Here is a 26231-nt window from a genome sequence, read left to right as displayed (position 1 = left end):
TCTGTACAATTATTACAGAATTTATTGAGTGAGGGGTGGGGGAGAAAATTGATTTTTGTCTAAAAGCTAATGTACTATGATCAGAGTTCCTTATTACTTTCCTCCCCACGAGGGCAAAGTTAGACATAAGATCGTTTTTTAATGTGGGGAAAATCTAGCTCCAAAAAATAGTACTCTGGATTAAAACAAAAATATAAATTACCTCAGTCTAAAAGGATTTTTTCACAGACCGAAGATAGAAACAATGAAGTGTAGCATCAGAACAGATATTTATTTGCAGAAATAGAAAAAATTACATTTACAACTAATTAACAATAAGGTCATTCAAAAGTATGGGAAAAAATAGGTCTCAGTCATAATAAAAAATGTCTATCGTACTTTTGACTAAAATCATCTCAGTCACCACAATGCAACATTCAAACCAGAGGCCGTCCTAAATAATATCTCCTCAAATTGATTAGAAATTTCATTGTAAATAAACATACAAGGAGTCCATGAAATTAAACTGAAACGAGGAGTTTGGAAAGAACAAAAAACAAAAGTTTGGTTAGTGGACCCTTCCAACTCCTTGTTTCTGGTTTGTTCAGAACCGAAAATGAACAGGTAACTCTCTAGGGCCAATCAGAACTTTGAACTATGTGAGAATTAAAAGTATTATTTGAAAAAAGGTCGCAAAATGTGATTGCCAAGTTAGAGTGTGATTGAAGTTCCTATTTACTTACCCTCTCCATGAGAGAAAAGGTAGACACAAATTTGCTTTTAAATGTGGGAAAAATGCAGCTCTTTTCCCAAAAGAGAAATTCTCCTCCCCTGACTGAGAGGATAGAACAGCTTGTATATTCTGATCCTAACCTGGCAATTAGACGTGAGCATCAGAAAGGCGTAAACACATAGTGTCGTCATTGTTGGAATTATATTTGTTTTTACAATTGTATAACAATTTTTGTTTTCTTTTTACACACAGTGGTAACTGCAAATTTTTTCATAGTTTATTAGAAAAAAATAGCCCATATATATATATATGTATGTAATATATATATTATATAATATATATCAAATGAGATTAAAGAATATGGATAGATTCTTTATATAGAGACCTATACATAAAGCTCAACAATATATATATATATATATATATATATATATATATATAGATATTATATACTAGCATTTCAACCCGGCCTTGCCCAGGTGTTAGGAGGTGTGTGTTGAGCAAAAAAAAAAAAAAAATGTGTTAGAAGGAAGGCAGGCTCGAACTCGTACTACTAAGGAGGAAAAGAACGGGAAAAAACACCAACGTCTTTGCTGTTACGATCACCACCAAACTGGAAGTGGCGTAGGTTTAAATTACGGCTAGACAATCAAAAAGAGGAGATGACTTTTGAAAATATCAGTCAAAAAAGCGACCCCTCCCTGTAGAAAAGTGCCCAGTTGAGGGTGAAGAAATTAATGTTTTTAGCCAATTTTTTGGTATTTGTAATCTGAAAGGTCGAGCTCCAAAACGATACTGATCTTGTGAAAATTCGTCGCCTCTGTCGAAAGTTTTAAGCAGACATGCAAACATACATACATTTATATATTGGTAGCTCAAATTTCTGAATGCCCTTTATGTAAAATTTCAAAAGTCTAGACCAGAAATTGTCTGAGTAATTTGGTAGAGACTGAAGAGGTCAAATTTTTTTAACTTGGACCCCTATTATGACCCCTTAATATTTATTGTTTTGAGCTCAAATCAAGTTATTAAGTTAGATCCATGTCCAAGGAACCTATATCTTAAATTTCAAGTGTTTGGAGCCAAAATTGTTGGAGGAGTTTGGTAGACTTCTCAAGGGTCAAATCGCTGAACTTTGACCCCTTAACAGCTACATTTCTGGCCGAAAATCGGTTACAAAGATTTTCCCAAATCTCAGTACCCTATATATCAAATTTCGAGTCTGTAGACGGAAAATTGACAGAGTTATTGCGTAGGAAAATGTACACAGACACACACAGACACGTTCACTTTTATAGATATACTAGCATTTCAGCTCGGCGTTGCCCAGGTGTTTGGAAGTGTATGTTGAGCAAAAAAAAAAAAAAAAAAAAAAAAAAAAAAAAAAGCGGCCAATTTTTTTAACTTTGACCCCTATTATGACCCCTTAACATTTGTTTTGGGTTCAAATCAAGTTATTAAGTTAGATCCATGTCCAAGGAACCTATATCTAAAATTTCAAGTGTTTAGACCCAAAATTGGCGGAGGAGTTTGGTAGAGTTCTCAAGGGTTAAATTGTTGAACTTTGACCCCTTAACAGCCAAATTTCTGGCCGAAAACTGATCACATAGATTTTCCCAAAATCTCAGTACCCTGTATATCAAATTTCGAGTCTGTAGATTTTAAATTGACAGAGTTATTGCGTAGGGAAATGTACACACAGACAGACACGTTCACTTTTATAGATAGATAGATTAAACAAAAATATATACGTATACATAAATATATATGAAAACAATTTTATGTTGACTGTAAGCTTTTTACACAAATATTATGCAAGTATAAATCAAGTAGAATATCTGCATGAATATAATTACACGTAATAGTTAACAAAATATGATCATCTCATAAGAAAACCGAAAAAACTAATAGAGAATTAATTAAAATGAATGTTTAAAAGAATATGCAAATTAGCTAGATTTTTTGCAGATGAATGCCACTCATCGACCCATATATGAGAAAATTCTATTTTCTTTTTAAATAAATAGAAAAGAAGGTTTTTAATATGAATATTAAAAGAAAAACGAATTTATAGGAGTATAGATATATTAAAATTTTCCGACTGTGAGATATGATATAATTAAGCAAAACTAGAATCTTGGACTTCCAGTTCATGATTCTTGTAAGCTGCAGCGTTGCTTGATTGTGGAAATATATATACATATAATATTGCTAAAAATAAAATCCAAAGTAACTCATAATCTATGGTCATCATCTGAAAAGGTTCTTAGCTGGTTTAATACATTACCCCAAGTATAAAAATAGTAAATTTATAATGTTCGACATTGATTCCTTTTACCCATTGATTTCCCCGAAATTGTTGGATATGACACTTGAACTTGCAAAAGCAGAGACAAATATGGTTAAACTAGAAATTGGTATAGTAAAATTAGCTAGAAGAACATTAATACAACAATAAACACTGGACTAGAAAAAAACAGAAAACTTAACATTGATATTACGATAGGTCCCAGACTCTGCATAGATAACTCATTTGGTAGGTTTCTACATTCTTAATGCGATAGCCAGAAAGGTACCAAGTATAAGAGGAGGCCTTTATAGAGATAATTCCCTATTTTTTATCAACTCCGGTAATAGAAATTCAGAAAAAATATACAAGTTAATTTTTTCAAAGTAGCAGATGGGTGACCATTTGAGAAGTCTAAGCGCTGTATGTACTGTGCGGAGTCGTAGAAATTTCCAGGTTGGTATCTGAAAGCGCATTAATTAACGCGGAGAGATGCACTCCCAGTTTTAGTTAAGACATGCATCTAGGAGAAGGTAACTGATGTAAAAACCTGGGTTGTACTGTGTGCTTCGTCTTGTGGTAGTCATCTGTACTGACAAGGATTAGCAGCAATACCAAAAAGTGTGCGGTTGGTTCACCACAAAGCCTTCACCACTATAAAACAGTTCATCTGTGTGGATTTCTAAACAACTTAGCTGTTGTGGCAGAAGCTCATATATCGAAATCGACAGGAGAGTCCATCATATATATATATATATATATATATATATATATATATATATATATATATATATATATATATACATACACACACATTAGATTATGCTATATATACTAGGCTGACCATAAAACAAGCTTACCATAAGAAAAGCTGTTCACAATCATCTTCAAGACTAAGCATGACTATCGATTTGATAGACACAGTTTGTGGAAAGGGAGTCTGGTGCAACTCAAATTTTTATATTACTTGTAAGCATTGCAAACTCAAGAAATGCAATGGAATTACAGGATAACCAGTTTGTGTGCAAGAAGTGTAAAAAATATGGAGACGGATGAGAACTCAGATGTTTGTTTGGATGGCAACGCTATTGAGATTCTTCAGATTCCTTATTATTTTGGTGATAAGGGTGATTTCTTCCATGGCAGGAGTGAGTGCTAGTGCATATACATAATGATATGAACTTATATAACGCTTTATGTAAAAAAATAAAAAATAAAAAAGAAATCATAAGAAAAAGCAGAAAAACCCACAATCTTAGTTTTCAGTATAATACTTATTTTCACTTTCCTTCTAAGTTTTAGCAAAGAAAAGCTACTTTTTTGGATTCGATGCGAGAACTTGACTGAGAAAGAGTACTTCAAAGATAAATTTATCTATCAACAACTTTTTAAAGCTCTCCATTTAATAAAGATAGTTGGAGGAGATAAACTTTTTATAAAGCCGATTGATGGCAGGATTATTCAAGTTAATCAAAACAGATTTAAACCAAGGATTTAAATAATTGTTTTTGTTAAATCACTTATTCATTTTTTCTTTTTAAATTGTGCAGCTTTAATATCGGAGTAATTGAAAAGTGATCTTTATATCTATATAAGTTGAGTCATTTGTTACACCGACAGTAAGTTTCAACAGCTAAATCCCCATTTGTAACAGAACATCTTTTTAATATACTCAGTCATGTCTCTGCGGTTTGTGACAGGCATGTGCAGATGCGCCCAAGAAGTGTGCATATACTTTTCCCAGACAATCCCTAAAATACTAGAATACATTTACTTAAGAACATTAAGACAACACCAAAGTCAATTGATAGTAACTTCGCTGTAAAGGGTTGTTGAATTTGCGTTAGTGAACATTCTGGTCATAGTTATGGTCGACATCCGAAATTTAACTAATTTGCATATTGCTTTGAAAAATAAACTCTTATTAATTAACTATTCATTTTCTTATGGAATGATTATTTTCATTTTACTATAACATACAGTTCTATTTATAAATGCTTAGCATTTTGGGTGAAAATTTCCCGGCTTTTTTTCTTTTTCAATTTACTATTGAGAGTTGTGATTCTTGACTTTCATAGTTTTGCTTTTATTGTTGCAATTTAAATGTAAAAGATTTTGTGTAAAATAATATTTTAAAAATCGTTTTATTTATTAAAATATTTATAAAACTAAAGAGAAGGATTATTTTTTGGCTTTTTCTTGATAAAAATTAGTTTATATTTGGATTTGTTGCAAAAAGTTGGTTCAATTTTATTACACTTAAACATTTCAAGCAAAACGGCACACACATATTTATGCGTTTTCATACATTGATAGTAAAAATGATTTCAATATAGATAATCATTGTTAGAACATATATTAAAATGAACACACACAAACACACAATTATAACCGGAAATTTTGGACAAATGAGAAAATTATATTATTAATTATTAATTATTATTGCCTACTTCAGGAATATTCATACAAAGCATAGTCTTCAAATTCGATTAAGTTTATATTAAAAAAAAAAATGCCAATTAAACAGATACATTTTCGTTAAAAAAAAAATAAGTACAACATATACATTTCAATAAATGCATTTATTACATTTTGTTGTATATGGAACCCTTCTCCTTTCAAAAGTGTTTTTAATAAACATAAAGAGTGTTAGTAACTAAAATATTTGTTAAAATTAAGATTTGATGTAAAAATGCTATTGCATCTCCTTAATAATTAAATTCTTATTAATATTAATTGTCCAAATTTGCTAAAAATTGTCTTGCATTTTTTCACCTTATACAATAAAATATGTTTAAAAAGTGAACCTGTTCAAATAAAGAATCAATTTAATTACTTTTTCTGATTGAGACACACAGAATAGTGCGATAAATGATAACAGATGTGGGAAATTGTTTCTACCTATTTCATGAATAGAAAAAATAATTGAAAAGAAAATTTATTATATTAGTTATTTTACTTTTTTTTCCTGTGACCCAAATGGGTCATTAGGAATTCTAGTACCTGATTTAATGTATTTGAATCCATACTAAAGAATCGTGGCAAAGAGAAGAGGACTTGGTGATCATTGTCTTATACTGTTTTAAGCTCAAAAGAACTCAGGAAGGTTTCAAAGTGATAACACCAGAGTTGCAGAGTTGGAGTAAGAGGTTTTGAAAGGAATTAGAGTTGGACTATAAAAATACAAATAGTCAGAGTTTTTGATATCCAAAGAATTGACAGACTCTTCTAAATATTGGAGGATTTTAAAATAATGAGTTGGATATTTTGAAATTCTGGGAGGTAGAGTCGAAGTTAAAATCTTTGTAATCTTAGGAGTTGTAGTCTGAGCTTATACCTTTATTTCTTAACATTACATTAGAGCGCCTTTATTTCTATTAGTTATTGGAATACAATATATCATTAAACTGTCAAATCTAATTTGTGAATTCCTTTCTTTGTGGGAGTTTTTTTTGACAAATTTATCCAATCAACAACTTTTCTTGAATACAGCACCAAGTTCTTGCTTATTTATATAAGCTTTGATGAAGTCAACAAAGCTGTTGTATGTCAACTTGCTGTTCAAGGCATTTCTCCTGTAACTACTGCAATTAAAACAATGTTATTGGAACCACAGCGATGAGAGTAGCCAATAACAAAAAATATGAAATTTACCAACACGGGGCTGGTGACACGTACTCCTGTTTGTATGGAAAAAGTAGCACAATAAACAACAATAACTAAAAGGATGATGATGTACTAGTGATAAGCATTAAAAACAAAATAATTTGAACATTTTTTTAATGAAATATCAATCTTGGTAAAACATGTTTGGTTTTAGAGAATTCAACTTTACTTTTTACCCTGCCTGTTTCAATTATTTTCGACATTTTTATAACCAACATTTTTTTGAAAGATAAAAACTCAAGTGTTATTTGTGGTATAAACATTTTTTGTGAGCAGTATGAACACGGTAAGAATAAATGTCTGAAAACTTAAAATAGTTCATGGCACAGACAGACAAATCACTTCTTTAAGCATAAGTATTGATGAGATCTCGGATGCATCCTATTGAATTTGTGTTTGCTCTTTTGTTGGGTAGCAAGATAAATACTGATGTGTAAAAATAATGTTAAAAACAGTATTTTTCGCATAAGTTTGAATTAAGTAGAAGAGTGGAAAATTCGATAAAAAAGGAGAGATTCAAAGTTTGGTTTCATCTTTGTATGTGGTTTTCATCATAAACAGAAAGTCAGAAGTGAGATGTGGTGAAGAAAAATAAAAAATTTTTTTTTCTGTTTGGTTAATGTGCCTACTTGATTTGGATGCTTTTTTTTCAAAGTTCTATCCTGTTCACCTCTCTGGGGAATGGTCAAAGGGAAGCTCATATAATTTGTTAAGAATAAATCATCAAAGAGCAAGATGTCATTAAGTAAATGATGTTGTTGGCGTTTTTCTTTTATTTTTATAGTGTTACAGATTCAAGGAAAAGAAGATTTTACCATTAAGACAACCTTTACACCTAGACGTCACTATCCATTAAGAAACTACTTACATGTCAACAAAAATTCAGTCATTTTCTGCCAACAAGATGACAGGCCACAATTGGAAGAATGTACTACGGCTGACAAAATTATGTTTAACACAAAAAGTATGAAACTGAACACCATTATATTTAACAACAGTGAAATTTAATTCAAAATAAGTCTTCATAGAATCTATGAGAGAGGTGCTCGAGGATAAGGGTTAATGATTGTAAGGTAGTAGTGTAGTAATCGTTAATGGTGTAAGTTGGGTAGAATTTGATTAAAGGGGGCAGTCCAACAAGAACTTGTTTACATTGACTTGAAGGCTATGATATTGTAGTCAGTCAGGAAGTAGGTCAGCAGAACAGTGATCCACAGGCGGGCAGTTCTACTTGAGAAGCTTTGTTCATGGAATCTTTATGATGTTTACGATGGGGACAAATAAACCACAAACAAGAATCAAGTTCTTATCAAAGACACTGCAATAAAGTTCTGCAAATTTCTCAATAAGGTAGAGTTTTATGGCAAATCCAACACCAGATTCTTATTTTTTCGCCAATCTCCAGCTTACCTTAAAAATAAAAGACAAAAACAAAAACACAAGTTCCACTCAACAAATGTGTCTCCAACAAATAGTACAACCAGGTCGATGTTCTTCAACTCGAGCTCATTCTTAGTTTTTCAGTTCTCAACAGATAAGTATACACATTCCAGCAAGAAAAGAAGAATTCGTCATTTAGATCTTTTAGCTATGTCTGCTATGCAGCAACATTGTTACAACTTTGACGACAAAATAAATAAATTTTTATGATATACTAGCAGGAAGACTCAGCATTGCCTGGAACTGAATGAAGAACAGCATATGCTTCTGCACGCAGCCCATAGCACCATATTTTTTTTTTACAATCATTTTTAATAAATCATTTTGAGGGTGGGAACCATGGATGTACTAACGAATAAGCACAGTGACATTTATTGAAATAATTTTTAGTTATTTTTTATGTTCTTATCAAGATATATCCGGCATTTTCCAGGAAAGAACTGTGACATTCTACACCTGCTCCAAGCAACATTTCAATTGTTTTCATTTCTATAATTTTTATTTATAAATAGAATAAAATACTGTATTTCTATTTTATAAATGTTTGTTACAAATGCAGATTCCACAATATTATTGATCAAAATGGAATATACTTATCCAAATTCCCTATAAATTTCAGAAAAAAATTAGTTATAGGGCTCTATCTTCAAAACTATGAGGAGACCGAATAAATGGATGCAAAAAAAAAAAAAAAAAAAGTAAATACTCTAAAACCTGTATATACTTTGATACACTGAAAAACCGTGATGTGTTCAAATGCAGATTCCATGAACAAAGTTTCCTAAGTAGAACTGCCCGCCTGTGGATCACTGTTCTGCTGACCTACTTCCTGACCGACTACAATATCATAGCCTTCAAGTCCAATGTAAACAAGTTCTTGTTGAACTTATCCTCGAGTGCCTTTGGACCTTGATAAGTGGCGACACCCTTGTGAAAAAAAAACAAAAACTAGGGTCTATGAATGACTAATTATATATATAAGGAGGATATTATAGTTTGCTTAAAGCATTGTGTGTAGTGTGAAAGGCGTTGTGCTTGAAGTCTCTGACAATGCAGTTTTGTAGGAGAACACCATGGACACGAGTCAATGAAGTAAAAGAATGACAATATTAAAGGAATTTCAATAATGTTCAATTATAATAGATTTACCAATATGAGGTGTCGCACAAGATGGTAGGTATTGTGAATTTCTAAAATCTCTTTGTCAAAGGAAAAAAAGTGTGTACAGTCATTTAGCTGTCATATTTATGTCAATAACCAAAAGTTAGAACTAGATATCAGTAACATAGCCATGCTGGTTTGCATACTTGTTAAATTTCCGAAATCGGTTTATTAGTGTTAAGTATTGTTAAAAATTATAACATTTTTCATTAATAATTCAGGTTGTGTGTTTCACTTATAATTGATCATTTACAAGTGTTTGTGTAGTGCTTACATTCATCTCATTTAATAAAAATGTTTTAAGGAAGGTAACTCCGTAAGAGTTACTTTTCTTAGGTAGTGCTTTGCATTAATAAAAAATATGAATTCGTTGCTCTATTTTCAGATTTCCAATAAACAAGTATGTATATGCATCATTTGTTTCCAATAAACATTTATGTATCGTTTGTATTAGTGCTTTGATCTTTAGTCTTACTTTCAGGTTTCAGTTGTTGGAACTTGCGGCCTTTTTCAAGTTTATCTTGTCAGGCTCAAGAATTTTTTGTTGAATTCAGAAATATGTATGGAATTACAAACAGAACCCTTTATTCAATCCATGAAGATAGCATGTTCTTGTTCTGTCAGCCATAACTGAATAGAAGTCTTAAGTAATTCCCAATTATATTCTGAGTATCGGCTACACTGGGGACTGAATCTTCAATCTCCAGAAGAGCATCACTTAAACTGAATTTTACTTTGTACCTTATCGGTTAGTGGTTACATCGGCCAACATTGTGAGAATAATACTCAACAATAGTCCAAATAATACAAATTATCAATTCTTATCTAAAAATTATTTACTTGGATATCATAATAGTAGGTAAAAAAACTATTTGAAACAACTATTTTGAATGCTGTTTCATGAAAAAAAGTTACATTTTATTTTCATTTTCTATTTAAAAAGCCATTCTTGATATGGGGAGAGTGTTTTTAACTATTCTGTACTTTCAACTAACAATTTCATTTAAAAAAGATATATCAAAATTTGAATTTAACTTTAAGTATTATGGTATCTGTTTAGTGCACATTTACCTACAAGTATGGCAAACCACTTATAATTCAATGGCTGTAAGTTTTTTTTTTCAAAAATAAACAATTATAAACAGAACGACTCATAGAAATCTATCTATATTCTTTTTTCATTTTAATATACTTTCATAGAAATGTTTCTATTATGTCACAAAAAAATATTTTCTTTACATCACAAGTGTCATGCTCATACATTAATTCCATAGCTAATATAACATACTGACCCAACGGGTCATGGATAGTCTAATATTTTATAATAATTATTTATTTTTTTATTTAACTTTGTTGAACCTATTCTGCATACAAAATTATTGCTATTCACAAACATGCATCAACTTATCTTCTCCTCCATGACAAAAATAGTGAATTTGTTAATTAGTGTTCAATTGTGTGACTAGTTGAGCAAATAAATATTTATTTCTAAAATATTTCCAAAAGCAATGAATCGCTAACATGACTAACCTATTTAAAACCTAAAGAAAATTATAGACAAAATAAAGTAAATATGGATTTCTTTCTTTATATGCTACATGTTGAGCTTCTTTTATATTGATAATCCACATTTAAAGAATTTTTCAATATTTTAAATCTCCTATGATTATATATATATATATATATATATATATATATATATATATATATATATATATATATATATAAAGAATATGCAATGGGAGGTTTGGGCAATAAAAATAACCTTACATTTTTCCTTATCTGCTGTCAGAGCGCAATTGCTAGAAACATTAATATGTTCTAGTTCAAAAAACTCACATTAACTCTATGAACTATGAAGCTGTTTCAGGATAAGAGCAGGATGTTACCTGGAAGAAGAACTGCAACACTCATCAACACTCATGATAAAAGGAGCACTTATATCAGAGCAACCTGGGAAAATTCATGCTTTTCAAAGCTAAAAAGGCCTTCTTAGTGTCCTAGAAGCCACAATTTTTCAATCCAGACAATAAAGCAGTAGTGCATGTTGATGAATCTCAATGCTTGTCATACATAGACCACCCTCCAAAGGATGTAGGTAACAGATTTTGCAATGAACCATAGGAGTTTTCTTAAGCTATAAAAACACACAAAAAAGCCTACTACAATTCTAGCAGTGCATGTGACAGAAATAGAAGAACTGATAGACATTATGAAATGACCAGATAGATGCGTGAAACACACTTCTGTCCTCTCCTTTAATGAAGGATTTCTCAAGGAGCACAGCTCAGCTGCCGCCTTAAATCACATTCAATACTTCTGACCAATTTTTCTTCAGCTGAAGATCAGGACTAAACCAGATGCCAAACAGTTTGCAAGGACCATCAGTCTAACTAAAGGCCCTTAGTAAAGAAACACCTTTCCAAGCACCAATGTGCAAGCCCGCATACTTGAAGCAGTTGATTTTGATCCCTGTTACGATTTCATGTTTTGATTTTTCTGCCAACGACTAATCTTGACACCGCTTATTACAAGCAAATCCAGGCTGAATTCTGCAGCTGAGAGGATAGCTTCCAAGTACCAATGATCAAACTTATCAAACGCTCTAAACCTATCTAAATTGATCAGCGTGACTTCCATTTTGTGCCTTGCTGACCACATAAATATCCTTTCCAGAGAACAATGTTCACCTTTCCATGGAGGGACTCTGGTGGTTCTGGCTCTGTACCAGATGAGAGGTAGAAGTAAAATATGTTTTCATGAGCAAGGAGGAGTAGAGTTCTGGAGAAAGCAGGAAGAATGAAGAAGTTTTTTCTAAGAGAATTTGGGTGAAGTATTTCTGGGAGTGGGAGTGTTTTGTAGGGGGACAAAAGGGGAAATCATGGAGGATGAGATGGCTTTTTTCTTAATGGGGCCTAAGGAGATTAGTTTGTATTTCCTCTCTTTTGTGGGATTAGTGACAGATGATAGCATAGATTTTTTTTGGGGGGGGGGGGGCTTTGTACTTGCCTTTGCTTTGAGGTGGGTTATTTTTGGAGGAGAGTTTCTTCTTTTTGTCAAGAGATTATTTTAAGTACTTCTACTGTATTTTTCTTTTCCAAAATCTACCATCTTCTTTTGCCCCTTCTCAATTTGTCAAGTGCTAAGGATCTGAGTGACTTTTTCCCCTTGTACCAAAATTCAGTCTTTCTTTTTCCTTTGGTTGGGGAGAACATTTTTATTTGGGGATGAGAGGAATGATTTTATGGGCATTTCCACTTTTTGTTCAGAAAATTTCTCAATCCCTACTCTAAGTGTTCATCCATTTTATCATCATTTCCCTTAATTCACTTTCACAAAACTATAACATGGTGAAAAATCCTTGAAGGCCCATTTTAACCTCACCATTAGTGCAAGAAATGTGCCCAACTTTCACATTTAATGAGATTATATATAAGTAGTACAAGTAGTTTCTTTGAATGCATTAAAATTTGAAATTTTTAACGGATTAAAGACCAATCAAAAGTCAGATTCAAATTTCAATGCATTCAAACCTGCATACCAGAGCACAAACCACAGGAATCGGACACATAAAAACCTGAATCTTTTATAAGAACATTATAGCTAAGTAACACGATGCTGTGTAAAAAAGGAAGAAAAAATTGTATTTTCCTCATGGAGACTCTTCTAGGAGTCAAAAATTAGAATTTAAATGTTTATTTAAAAACAAACATGCATTAAGATTGGTGTTTAAATAATATATATATAAAAGTCACTGTGTGTGTGTGTGTGTGTGTGTGTGTGTGTGAATTCCTTATAGGTTCCCAAACGACTGAGCTTATCTTTTGCAGATTTCACAAAGCTAATATATATGTCTGGTAGTGTTCTTAGATATGTTTTGTACAGAAATTTATCCGATAAGTATCAGAAATCAAAAAAATCCAATCCTAAAAATTAATTTTTTCTTAAAGATAAAAAAGGACAATTTTTATACGTTACACTAGCAAGAGAGAAAATAAAATCTTAGCAAATCATTTCTTCTTAAAAAAAATAACAGATTTATTATAATCTGGAGATATAACTTAGTGGTAGAACATTCGATTACAAATCGAATTATCCCCTGTTCAATCCCGGGTGTACTTCACCATTTTATTTTAATTTTTTCTTATTAATGAATTTATTTATGATAACAGAAGAGGTGCCATTTAAAATTGTCACAAATCATTTCTTAGTTTGCATATTTTAAAACTAAACATTAATCAGAAGTGACTTTTCCAGAGCATTCACCATCAAACCCAATTATCAACTGACATGATATTGTAAACAAACACAGACGGAATTTGATGAATGATATTATCATTATTTTTTCATTTTTTTTTTTTTTTTTTGCGAATTAGTTCAGGCAAATTATTCTTAGTAATATATAATATTCAATACAGAATTGATTCTATAAAAATAAATACCCAATCTGCAGAAATTAAAATATGTGTAAGCATATTATACGACTGGGCAACGCCGGGTATCCAACTAATAAAATATATATGCAAACGTGTTGTACAACATGTTTTGGTAGTGCATATGAAGGGAAAATGTTGCGGATAATAAATGCTTGGCCAAAGGATGAGGAGGAGGTACAGAACTGAATACAACTCATTTTTGATCCGCCTTTTGATAATTTAAATTATCCATTTTTAAATAGGAAATTTTAAGGCAAAAATTGTTTTCCTGTTATTTGATTTTGAACTGACATATTTTACTTAAAGCGCCAATAAAAATAAGCACAAAAAATTAATTATTACTGTATCATTTGATCGTTAAGTTATTAATTGAACCAAATTATCATAAAATATAATTTTAAAATACTGTGGTTGAACATAGCTTCCAAAATTTTCAACCTTCTAATACATAAGGATTTATTTAGACTTTTAAAGCCAATTCGGCAGTTTAAAAGCTTCCAAATTCCTTTCAAATTTAGGGAAATTACAAAGTAATTTATTTCAAATACTGATGCTTATTTTTTTTATTGCGACTCGAGTGAAATATGAAAGTTGAAAACATAAGAAAACTTAACAAAGTCACTAAATCAAGGCGTAAGGGGCTTGTGAGAAAAAAAAAATCTGTGTAGGCATTCATTTTTTTTTTTTTTTTTTTTTTAATATTTCGAGTTAAAATCTATTGAGAAATACACACTTTAAATATGTTACACGAGGGACTAATTAGGTTTTTACACCGCCGTATTCTTAGAATACATAATCGCCATACACAAAAGCAGAATTACTAAAAAAAAAAAAGACGAACATGCATAGACATATGTAAGCTGTCAGAAAACATTATGCTACAGTCCAAATCCTGAGATCCGAAGAAGTGAACAGAGTCGATTTTCAACCATCGATAAAACGTGACAGAGAGTGTAGGGCATGTGCATTGTGACATGAACTGAGTAGAAAGTTATTTCCTGCATTTGAGAAAACATGTTTCCAATGAAATGGGAAGAACCACTTTGCTATTAAATGCAGATTCTTGAGGAAAAAGAATATTCGTACAGTCAAAACATAAGATAACAGTGGTAGTGGTTCAGACTATGGACATGTTATGGTTGCAACAAAAGAAAAAATAAATTCTGTACATCAAAAGGTCATAAAGGCGGAGATGATGGTGGAACGAAAGTTTTTGGTTAACATATTGAATGAGAAACATGATGGGGGGGGAACACTTGGACACTCAAATAAGACTTATGTGGAATGGGGCAGAAATGAAGGCATTAGGGGAGTGTCAGGTGAAAGTGATAACTGGCAGAAATATGTAGTAAAGTTTAGATGATTTCCACCCCTACTTGGGGCTAATGTAGTTCAGCAGATGGCACCCATCACAATCAATAATAAGTTCAAGAGGGTTGCCAAAGTATCTCTGGTAGATGAAATCAGCAGCTAGCACACGGGATGCATTATAACAGAATTTAAAGATGTATTCAAGGAGAGATTTGGTGAATTACTAATAGATGTACATTTGGAGGGAGATCTGAGTGTGACACTTAATGTTGCAGCAGCACAGAGAATACCAGTAGCACTTAAAGACAAATTGAAAACTTAATTGGAAAAACTAGTAAAAAAAAAAAAAGTAATTGAACAGGTAAATGAGCCAACTTCATGGGTAAGCGCATTAGTGATAGTAGTCAAGAAAAATGAACACACGTACAGACTCAAGACCACTAAATAAGGCTCTTAAATGGTCACACTTCCAGTTAGCTGTACTGGATAATTTACTCCCAGAACCTGCTGACAATAAAATCTTCTTGATCCTGGATCTGCAAAATGGATTTTGGCATCTAAAATTAGATGAAGCCAGTAGTAGCTTTACAACATTTGCTACTTCATATGATCGATCTCGTTGGAAGGTATTACCATTTGGCATTGCTGCAGCTCCAGAGATACTTGAGAGGGTGCTATATAACAATGTGACTTGGAAGGGATTGTCAATAAGGTAGATGATCTTCGGGCAATTGGAAAGGGTAAAACCATGGAAGAAGCATTGGTGGATCATGACAAAACTCAGGAAACTGTTGCAGAGATGTCGCGAAAATGGGATAAAGCCACAACAAACATTTGCGATAAACATCTGCCCCCCCCCCCCGAGACACATTATAACCAGTGAGGATTTATGTCTTGACCCTGAGAAAGTAAAGGTCATAAGAGATATACCTTGCTCAACAGACAATAATAAAGTAACGATTGGGAGGATTTGTGAATTATTTCACTAAGTTTCTATTTGTCATGATGGTTCTAATTCAAAATTTAACAAAAATCTGGAAAACACTTGAATGTTGAAACTAACTATGTCCGTCATAAATAAATAGAATCTATTTATTTATGACGATCGTAAAACCAACTTACGTGCGCTACAAACGCTAATCGGCCATAGGTAAATTACAATAGAAGTAAAACAAAAAGATACATGGACCCAGGAAAACTGAAACAGCACAATTGTAATTTAACTACGCCCCTCCTTCCAAATAATGTAGTGTCGGAATCGACTGGTGCCACAGTGCCACACTGCCACAGCAAATAATCATGAAAAGACTGAAGAGAGAAAGAGGAGGCTTGTTGCTCCAAAATTCCAGTGAAAAATCAATGGTCGTTGCCACCAAGAAGTAAATGGCAAATGACCGTTGCGTTAATGTAAATCTATTTGGAAAGCTTATCGGAAGAGGTGGAGAGACTCTCCACCTCTTCCGATAAGCTTTCCAAATAGAGTACTGGAAATCTGGAGAGACGTTGTCACCAGACCCCAGGGAACATCATCAGTGAGTAATCTCTGATAATGATCTGTGCAAGAACTAGCAAGTACAAATAACAAAAATGTGTCAGTTTGCTTTACTCCCCAGCTCTCCAAAAGGAATGCTTCGGATGGGAACAAAAATAAAAATTGCCCCAGTCAAGAATGATCGCTTTTCTGATCGAGGATAGATACCGATTCCAGCAAACTACGTAAGGCATGAAACACATGAGAATTGATCATAAAAATAAAATAAAGACATTGGGCATTATGCAAAACGAAAATGTGGTCAAAAACAAATATCTAACAAATAAATGTTACCAAAGGCAAAATAGGTTAGTAACTTATGTTGCCTTTGGTTATATATATATATATACACACACACACACACACACACACACACACACACACACACACACACACACACGATCTTATGTGTGTGGAACGGACTCTACAAAACTCCTGTATCAATCTTTGGTGTACAGAACTTGATATATAGAGGATTTGGGTCTGTGGAATAAATTCGATTTGATTTATAGCCGGTAAAAAATAGCTGCTAGAAGTCGAAATTGAAATAAATAAATAAATTGAATTTGGACACCATGCGCAGATATACATTTATAAGTTTGACAACGTTTTTAACTTTTTATATGCGTATGAACGCAAGGTTGGAGAGCTTTGTTTTGGGTTTAATTCTTTGCTGAAGGCACTCAAGTCATATTTTATTTATATATTTTTACTTCTAAAATCACTACTATATTTTAGATACAATATAATAATCGACAGACAATTGGTTCTATAATAAAAATCTACATTAATTAAAATAGCATATTTAAACGTTATGATCGGGCAACGTCGTGCAGCCTGCTAGTTTACATACATTTGTTTCTGACCACTTTTTCGTTTTGATGTCTGTCTGTACCGACAAATACCCAATGTCTTTTCTACAAGTCGCTTCTACCGGCATTCTTTATCAACTTGTGTGATTAAAATTCATAGAGAAGTTTGGAAAAAGTTTGACAACAGCGTCTCGTTCGAGCAACAGGATACGCCTGTTCGCTCTTAGCATTTCAGTAGAAACCTGAAAACGAACGTTGTGTGGTCCTTTAAGGCGTCAGCAAACATTTTTGTTGCTTATTTAAAATTACACTTAGTAAAAAAACAAAAACAAAAAAAAAAAACAAATACAGAAAAATCTTTATGATGTACGTATTCATCACCGAACGAAGATGTCTAGATACTTCGAATTGAGTTGTCATGGCCGATGAAAACACTACGACTCGCTTAGTCGTAAAATTTAATTTGATGATCAATTTAATTTACTTAATTTTTGAAATATGGCATCTCCGTTCCGTTGCGAGTACGTACATCACATCATAAAGTTTTTTTTTTTTATTATTATTAAAAAAAAAAAGAAAAGAAATAAAAGTGTAATTCTAAATAAATAATTTTTATTTTCATCCTACTTCTATCATCTATCTGTCGGCATTGTGTCAACATTTCTTCCTCTGTATTATTTTGCTGTAAAAAAGAACCAGACATGTTTTATCATCCGGCAATATCCTCTCCTCTATCCGATAAGTTTGTCGGGTTTTATGTTTACGGATTGGTGGCAGAATTAAGTCGAATTTTGAACGTGAATCTACGTAAGGACAATGTTACCAAACAAAACTTTAAAAAGTGATCGGTACGAATTAAACAGGATATTAAGAAAAGTAAAAACGTTCTTTAGATGTCAAAACTAGAAATGTAGTCTTATTTTTTAGGTTTTTTTTAAAAGCACTCTAGTACTTGAAAACGCCGTGTTAGACTTTTGGTCAAAAGCAATACAAAACACACCTTTTACTCTGTCAACCATAATCAACATGTTAAAATTACAGCGCCTTTAAAATCATGTATACTAAATCATTAACAAATGATATAGTTGATATAGAGAAAAAACTTGACAAACAAGTGTCAACTAATATATATATATATATTATATATATATATATATATATGTGTGTGCTTATGCAATTTGTAATTTTTTAAACATCTCCATAACATTTATTTGATTATCAGATAAAAATTATAGAAAACTTTAAAAAGTTTTAAACATTTTTAATTAGAAGATTTTTATAAAGTTTTAAAACTTGTACAATGTTAAATGACTTATTGAATTCGAAAACGAATTTGTGTTCAAAATGAAGATTTCACTGAAAAAAAAAAAATATATATCATTGGGGGGGGATTTTTTTTTTACTTTGTTTCTAGAGAAACGAGAAGTCTATATTTTATTGTTAAAAGTAAAAAAATAAAATATTTTTCAAATAAGTTAGCAAAAAAGTAAAAAAATAAAATATTTTTCAAATAAGTTAGCAAAAAAATAATAAAAAAAAGAAACCAAAAATAAGTTCTCTTCACGAACAAAACATTTTTGTTATAATAATAATACAAAGTTGTAAAAAAGTTTTAAAAGTTTTTTCCCCCATATTCTTCTTCTTCTCAACAAAGAGATTATAAAGAAAAAATTTAAAACAAAAAACACTTAAACCGAATAAAGTATTTTCCTGTTTTTGTTTTGTTCGTTACTTACCTGATATATGTAAGTTATTATTGACCTCTGTGGCTCCAAGTATTTCATTAGTTCCAAACAAATGTTAGTTTACAACACGACGACGACGGTGAAATTAAAAAGCACTTGCTCTTCTTCACTACTACTACTACTACTACTACTTCCATTCAGTACTAACGACGACGACTGCGCCGATCACTATTCGCTTTTTATTACTACTAATAATTCTACTAATATTGCAACTACTTTGGGGTAGTATGGGGGTACTGTGACATTTTTTAGTGTGATGAATAAAAACAAACAAGCAAAACTAGTCAGGTTAAATTTTAGTAAAATGAAATGGATTTCGGCAGGGTTACTCCCAAACAACCTAAAAACAAAACAAAAACAAAACATAGTTTAGTAAAGAAATTAATAAAAACAAACAAGCATTAAGTTATAGTAAGTTTAACCGTACATGTGATAACTCAAGTTCATAACTTTCGGCTTAAAGGACAGGGAAACATTTGGTGTAAGTCTAGAGTTCAACCTATAAATTATATAAAATAAATAATAAATCTTTAAGATGTACGTACCCGTCACGAGACGAAAATGTTATATTCCAAAAACCATATAAATTGATCAAGTAGTTTTTTTTAGCGATTATTATAGTTAATCGTACAAGGCTGATTTTGATATCGGTTGTTCGAATTTAGTTGTCTCACCCTTATTTATTCAACATGGCCAACGAAGTCTCGCTTCCTTATAAAATTTTAGGTGCTTGTTAAGATACAGTCGACAGATCGATTTTTTTAAATATGTCGTTTTAAGCAAAAAACAATATTACTTAATTGTCATGTCGAAAATAGTAATATATCCAAAAATTACGAAAAATCATCGGGTAGAAATTTATTTCTAATTAAAAGTAATTTTCACAGAAAGATGGGTAAAATCGCAGTTTTCGGATCATCCCATTTTTCTTAGACGTTATAAAGTAGGCAGTAGGAGGCTACACACAGGGGACATAACTCCGAAAAGAATATTTTAGATTACTTGTGTCATGGCTGCAATTTTTGTTGTCTATAGTGATAGACTTTTTTTTTTTTTTTTTTTTTACTAAAAACACATCTACTCGATGAATTTTCGTAACTTTTTGATATTTCATTATTTTCGACATTACAATTAAGTACATAATATTGTTTTTAGTTAAAACGATATATTTTAAAAATCGATTTGTCAACTCTAGCTTAACAAGCTCCGTGACGGATACCTAACCTACACTATTACATAGACAAATACGAGTTTAGTATAGTAAAAGTAGATGTTAAAACAGAAAAAGAAAAAGACAAGATATTTTAGTAAAAAATATAATAAGTTTAAATAAATAACTTAATATTGCAACATTAAGAATTGATTATATAATGTAAAATTGAATTTAAAAAAATTCTTAATGTTGCATACTGCAATATTTTAAGTTATAAACTTATGTTTTTTTTATACTAAATATCTTGTCTTTTTCTTTTCCAGCCTTAACAACTAGTTCTTTTACTTTTCTAAGTTTAATCTTAACCATATTACTTTTCATGCTCGCATTTTTCTATGTAATCCATGATTTTTCCAGGCTTTGCTTTGTAATAATATTTTCGTTTTTGCGTTCAAAATAATTTTTTTTATTCATTTGATTGGTAGGCATGCATGGTTCCCTGTGAATGCAAAGTGAACGAGGTATAAAAAATGACTACGTTTAACGGAATTTTGGGTTCGTTACGAAAATTCGTTTTCCATGGTAAAAAAATGTAAAATAAAATGAAAGAAAAAAAAGGAAAAAAAAAGAAAAAAAAAGGTAAAAAAAAGGTAAAAAAATGAAAGAAAAAAAGGAAAAAAAAAGCATATACAGCAAATTTGTTGGAAATAGGAAACTAATAGAAATGAACAAAAGAAATACAGACACGAATGTGTTTAAAATGATTCAAATTTATTAAAATAAAAGTCATCGATTGCCTTTATTTCACAAAGCTAGGGTTAAAAAAAAACCCTTAAGAAACATTTAAAATAAATTAAAAAATAATACAAAAAGACAACAATTCTTACTTGTAAGAAAGGCTGAAAGAAAAGAACATCTAAAAACAGAAAAAAGTTGTTTTGAGTCCTTGTTTAAATCCAGTCCTTCTTTTAACAAAATGTTCAGTCTTTCTTCAAAATGTTTTTCTTTTCTTTTCCGAAAGGAATCACAAACAAATAAAGTCTCTTTGACCTGAAATGGGAGAAAGAGGTAAAATATTTTTCCTTTGTGAAGACCCAGATACCTTTAAATTCAAAGGAAAGAAACAAAAACAATAAACCGCTTTGGTAGGCTTTATGTGTACAAATAAAATAATTCACGGGATAAATTCTGGTATCAATGGAATATTTTTTGTGAAGGAAACTTTGGTTGAATAATTTTTCCTAGAGGTCACATGTGCTGATAATCTGCTCGACTTGACGACGAAATTAATTTCTATTCTTTACAGAAAAGAAATCCTCAAAACACGGCCAGTTTCTTCTGTTAATCCTTTAGAGACTAATTATTTTCCAGTTGTAAGACCTTGTTGCCATTTAATAACTGGGACTAATTTTCCATTAGATAAAACCTTGTGCTTTTTAATAACTGGAACAAAATTACAATGAAATTTTAGTAAGTCTTTTTATAAAGGAGAAAAAAAAAACCCAGTGACGAATTTACCGTCAAATCTCTCTGACGGAGCACGAAATAAAACCTCCTCCTCACAGGCAGGTGATCTTCGAACTGATGAAAATAATAGGCAAAGGAGGGAGAGTAGCAAACTGCTGGAAGAGAATTATAACAATGATGATGATGATAAAGTGACCTGCAAATGGCCGGTCAAAAAGTGCATTCCTCACGCTAAATGTCGGATGTTGAATGTGTGTGTATAAAAAAATAAATAAAAATTATTTCTTTATTAAAATTTCAACACTCTCCCGACAAGAAAAGGAAAAAAATTATTGTAACAAAAAAGTTTTTAAAACCTAGATCCTGTTAAAATTTAAAGAGGCTTAATTTTTTACTTATTTTAAAAGCTCGAAATTTAATACAAAAATTTAATAAAAAAAAAACACTTAAAATTTCGAAAAATATTCATTTTCTATTTGTTTTTAAGGAGTTTTTTTAAATATGAAAATGAAAACGGTTGTCATTGATTATGGAGTTTAAATTACGAGAACTAACAGACAAGCCTTAAATATCTTCCGAATCCATAACAAGCCAGTCATATCTACTCCGAAAATAGGAGCAGGGCGAGCGTAGCTTTTCTTTTGATTAAAGAAGCTACATAAAACCGAAATATATTTCCTGTATAAACTGTGCAGGGAAAATGCAGCACTAAAGGTCTTCCGAGCTCCACACATCAAGCCCGACAAACTAAGATTGACAAGTTTTTTAAAAACATCCAAGCCCCTGGCACTTGAAATTTCCAGTGTGAGATCCGCAGCTCCAGGTTCCAGCCTCGGGGACTTCACCTCAGTCTTACAACATCTTAAAACATCTGTGCCCTCACAGATCTTCGGAGGGGTTGCACTACAAATCATGTAGCCAGCAAACACTCCAGATTTTACAGCCAGGTGACACTCGACTGTAAAAATCCAGTCAAGCTTGACTGGATTTTTACAGTCGAGTGTCACCTGGCTGTAAAATCTGGAGTGTTTTCTTTACTAAAATATGTTTTGTTTTTGTTTTGTTTGCTAAAATCTCACTTGAAAACTCTCTCCCATGACCCACAAACGGAGACAAAGGGATATAGGACCTGAGATCCTGAAAACTTTGGAGAGACTTTCTCTCCTAAGGTGCATACTTACACCAAATGAAGTACTGACAGCAAGTACTTCTAATGAGACAAAGATACTGAGCTTATCCAGTACCTTTCCTTGGAAGGAGTTGTAACAAGTCAAATTCCTGTCCTTCCACTGACCCTTTTCAGAGTTATTTGCTCGGTGCAATGGGCTCATATCAGGCCTGAAACTACTTTCACCTTGATAAGGGTACGTTAAATGGTCAGTGGTAATGTACCTATTAGGATTAACATGCGCATTAACGCGTGCAGAAACAGGGCTTGGCCATCTTGGCAACTGCCCAAATCTAAACAGTCTCCCTGACTATCAGCGGACTGCTTAAAAATCTCTTGCTGTTTCCCTTTAATAATAGGCACAATGCTTCTATCCAATTCCCACTTAAATTCCTCCATGAATTGCATAAAATTCCAGGGATTCCAACTCAACAAATTATGGACCAAACTGGAGTACTTAAAAATTCCTAACAAATTTAAATTCTTTCTAGCTATATTTATGGCAAGCTGCAATCTAGGAAGATTAAATTTAATTGCCGCACAATTTTTTAACTGTGGCCTGACCTTCACAAGGCCGAATTCGCCAGTACTTAGAGAGTTGGTCTCAGCAACCGGGCATTCTGGTTCAGGATCGAAAACCTTCACCGGCATTATCGTTGGTGTATCAAAGAGCATCGGGATACTAATAGAATCACCTAGCTTACCACTAGCTAAACTATGCATAGCTTCTCTAACACCATTCTGGAATGCATCTACCCGAGAAACATCCGCATCCAGAAATTCTAAATTTCCTGTATCAGGAGAAAAACAAGCATAGACTTGCTCAGTCAAGTCAAGAAACATGTCTAAGCCCTCTCTAATCTCAGTCATATTTTGTCGAAAGGTAACTTCAGGACAATTTTTGTCTGACCTCATAAAGCTGAGATTAAGAATAATAGCATCCATAGTAAATAACCTTTCCTCCACCAATGTACGGTAAGAAGAATTTTAAGACATGCTGAGGTTTTTTAAAATATTAAATAAATGTACACTAAAGCCGAATAACTATCACACAGAATTCTACCTAAATTTTAAAAGTAAATTGACTCTTATAGACAGTTAAAACAAATATGCCTTAAACTGAGGTTTGCGTTAGTAATAATTTTAAACAATAAAATTGTACAAATAAAATTATCAATTATTCACCCTAAGGTGTAAGTGGACACAAAGTCGGGCTTAACGAAGGAGAAAATCCAATTCCAAGGATGCACTTTGGATTGGGACTAATTAAATAACCTCCGAAGGAAATTTATCCTTCAAGACTGAGGGCAGAAATAAATTTCTTATATTAACTGCAAAAGTGCAGCAGAATTTTTCTCCTAACAGAAAACTATGAATTTTTCCTTCTCTGACTGAGGACAGAAGGATTTTTTCTATTTTAACAAGTGCAGAAGAATTTTTCTTCTAACAGGAAACTATATATATTTCTTCTGAAAGGATAGAATAATTTTTTTTTTCTATCGGAAAAATACAGTATTTTCTCTTCTTTCACTATGGGCAAGAGAACTTTATTATTTTTCTTCAAATAGAAATCTACAGAAGAAGTTTATATTCTTACAAGGAACACAATAAATTCTTCAATTTCTTAAGTAAGGGTAAAAGAACTATTATTCAAATTAAAAAAGTGCAAAGAAATTTCCCTTTTCTGGCCAAGGACAGAACCAAAGTCAGAAGGAAACTACAACTTAAATTTAATTATTAACGCTAAGTCCGGAGGTAAATTCCCACATTGTAGGCTTACAATAATTAAATGTAACCAACTGCTAACTATTGTCGAAAACAAAAAAAGGAAATATTTCTGTTAAAACTTTCTTCTTAAAACCTGAGGCGCTAAGGTTTGAATGTAAATGAATTAACAAAGAAGAAATAAATTCTTTGTTGTAATAAATACATAAAATTTACTGGAATGACAATATCTCCCAGGAAACCTCTTTCCTTTTTAAACGTTTTTCTTTTAAATAATAAACCCACTATAACTATGGGAAAATAATTTAATTGTTGATAAATAAATTTATTGTAAATTAAAAATTATAAGAGAGCAAAAATATCTCTTAAGAACCTACTGTTTATGACTAAATTATCGGGAGGTAAATATTTTATTAAATTCTCCCTTAAATCACGAGGTAAAAGGTAATTTCTACATACCAAAATTAAAGAAAATTAAATAATACATTCAATTTTCAAATTATCAATAAATTTTCAAATTTGTATCAATAAATGTTACGTGTGTCCCATTAACGTAGTAAATAAGAGGAAAATGCAAATTTGTAGGGGAGAAATTCTAAAGCAAATATGTTTAAATTTCAATTCCCTAAAAAATTCAAAATGGTGACATGGTCAAGGGAGCAGGCACACAAAAGGTGGAAGTAGCGCAGTGCCAGGCAAAAACGGTGGGAAACAGCTTACAAAATTACATACAAAACATACAAAAATGGAAATAAAGCAACCAATAACCGGAGCAAATTAAATGGGTCTTGCTCAAAATGTTAAATTTTAAGAGAGTCTAAAATAGTAAAAAAAAAAAAAAAAAAAGCTTAATGGAACTGGAAAATCACATGTGCTGACGTCATGCAGACAAGTTGGAATAGCGGGAGAATTTAAAAGCTCCCACGTGGTTGGAAACATATCAGACTTGGAAAGATGAAAGCAAAATTTAGAAAATTTTAGAGAAATTTCTTATGTATCTCGTAAATACATAAGACTTAGAAAACATAAAGGCAAAGTGTAGAGGTTAAAAGAAAATTTGTAAACGCATAAAACTTAGAGTAATAAAAGCAAAGTAACGGAATTTTGGATTCGTTACCAAAATTCGTTTTCCATGGTAAAAAAATGAAAGAAAAAAAGGAAAAAAAAGGTAAAAAAAAGTAAAAAAATGAAAGAAAAAAAGGAAAAAAAAAGCATATACAGCAAATTTGTTGGAAATAGGAAACTAATAGAAATGAACAAAAGAAATACAAACACGAATGTGTTTAAAATGATTCAAATTTATTAAAATAAAAGTCATCAATTGCCTTTATTTCACAAAGCTAGGGGTTAAAAAAACCCTTAAGAAACATTTAAAATAAATTAAAAAATAATACAAAAAGACAACAATTCTTACTTGTAAGAAAGGCTGAAAGAAAAGAACATCTAAAAACAGAAAAACAGTTCTTTTGAGTCCTTGTTTAAATTCAGTCCTTCTTTTAACAAAATGTTCAGTCTTTCTTCAAAATGTTTTTCTTTTCTTTTCCGAAAGGAATCACAAACAAATAAAGTCTCTTTGACCTGAAATGGGAGAAAGAGGTAAAATATTTTTCCTTTGTG

The 26231-nt window shown here is 31.7% G+C and overlaps 1 protein-coding gene across 3 annotated transcripts in view; it reads right to left on the bottom strand.

Moving 5' to 3' along the window:
- LOC145293805 (protein tyrosine phosphatase type IVA 2-like) overlaps positions 1-20067 on the bottom strand; it is a 156429-nt gene extending 136362 nt beyond the window's left edge. Inside the window, exon 1 of one of the 3 annotated variants that reach the window (XM_080140384.1) lies at positions 19647-20067. The gene's annotated coding sequence lies outside the window, so the exon portion shown is untranslated. Of the gene's footprint in view, positions 1-19092; positions 19316-19646 lie in introns of those variants that run through there. The other 2 variants (XM_080140383.1, XM_080140381.1) reach the window with 2 other exon arrangements.
- Positions 20068-26231: the final 6164 nt, after the last annotated feature.

The sequence above is a fragment of the Euprymna scolopes genome, chromosome 15 (assembly GCF_053919585.1).
Source record: "Euprymna scolopes isolate OS-2025 chromosome 15, ASM5391958v1, whole genome shotgun sequence".
NCBI classification, from domain to species: domain Eukaryota; kingdom Metazoa; phylum Mollusca; class Cephalopoda; order Sepiida; family Sepiolidae; genus Euprymna; species Euprymna scolopes.
This window is presented reverse-complemented; position numbering and strand designations above follow the sequence as displayed.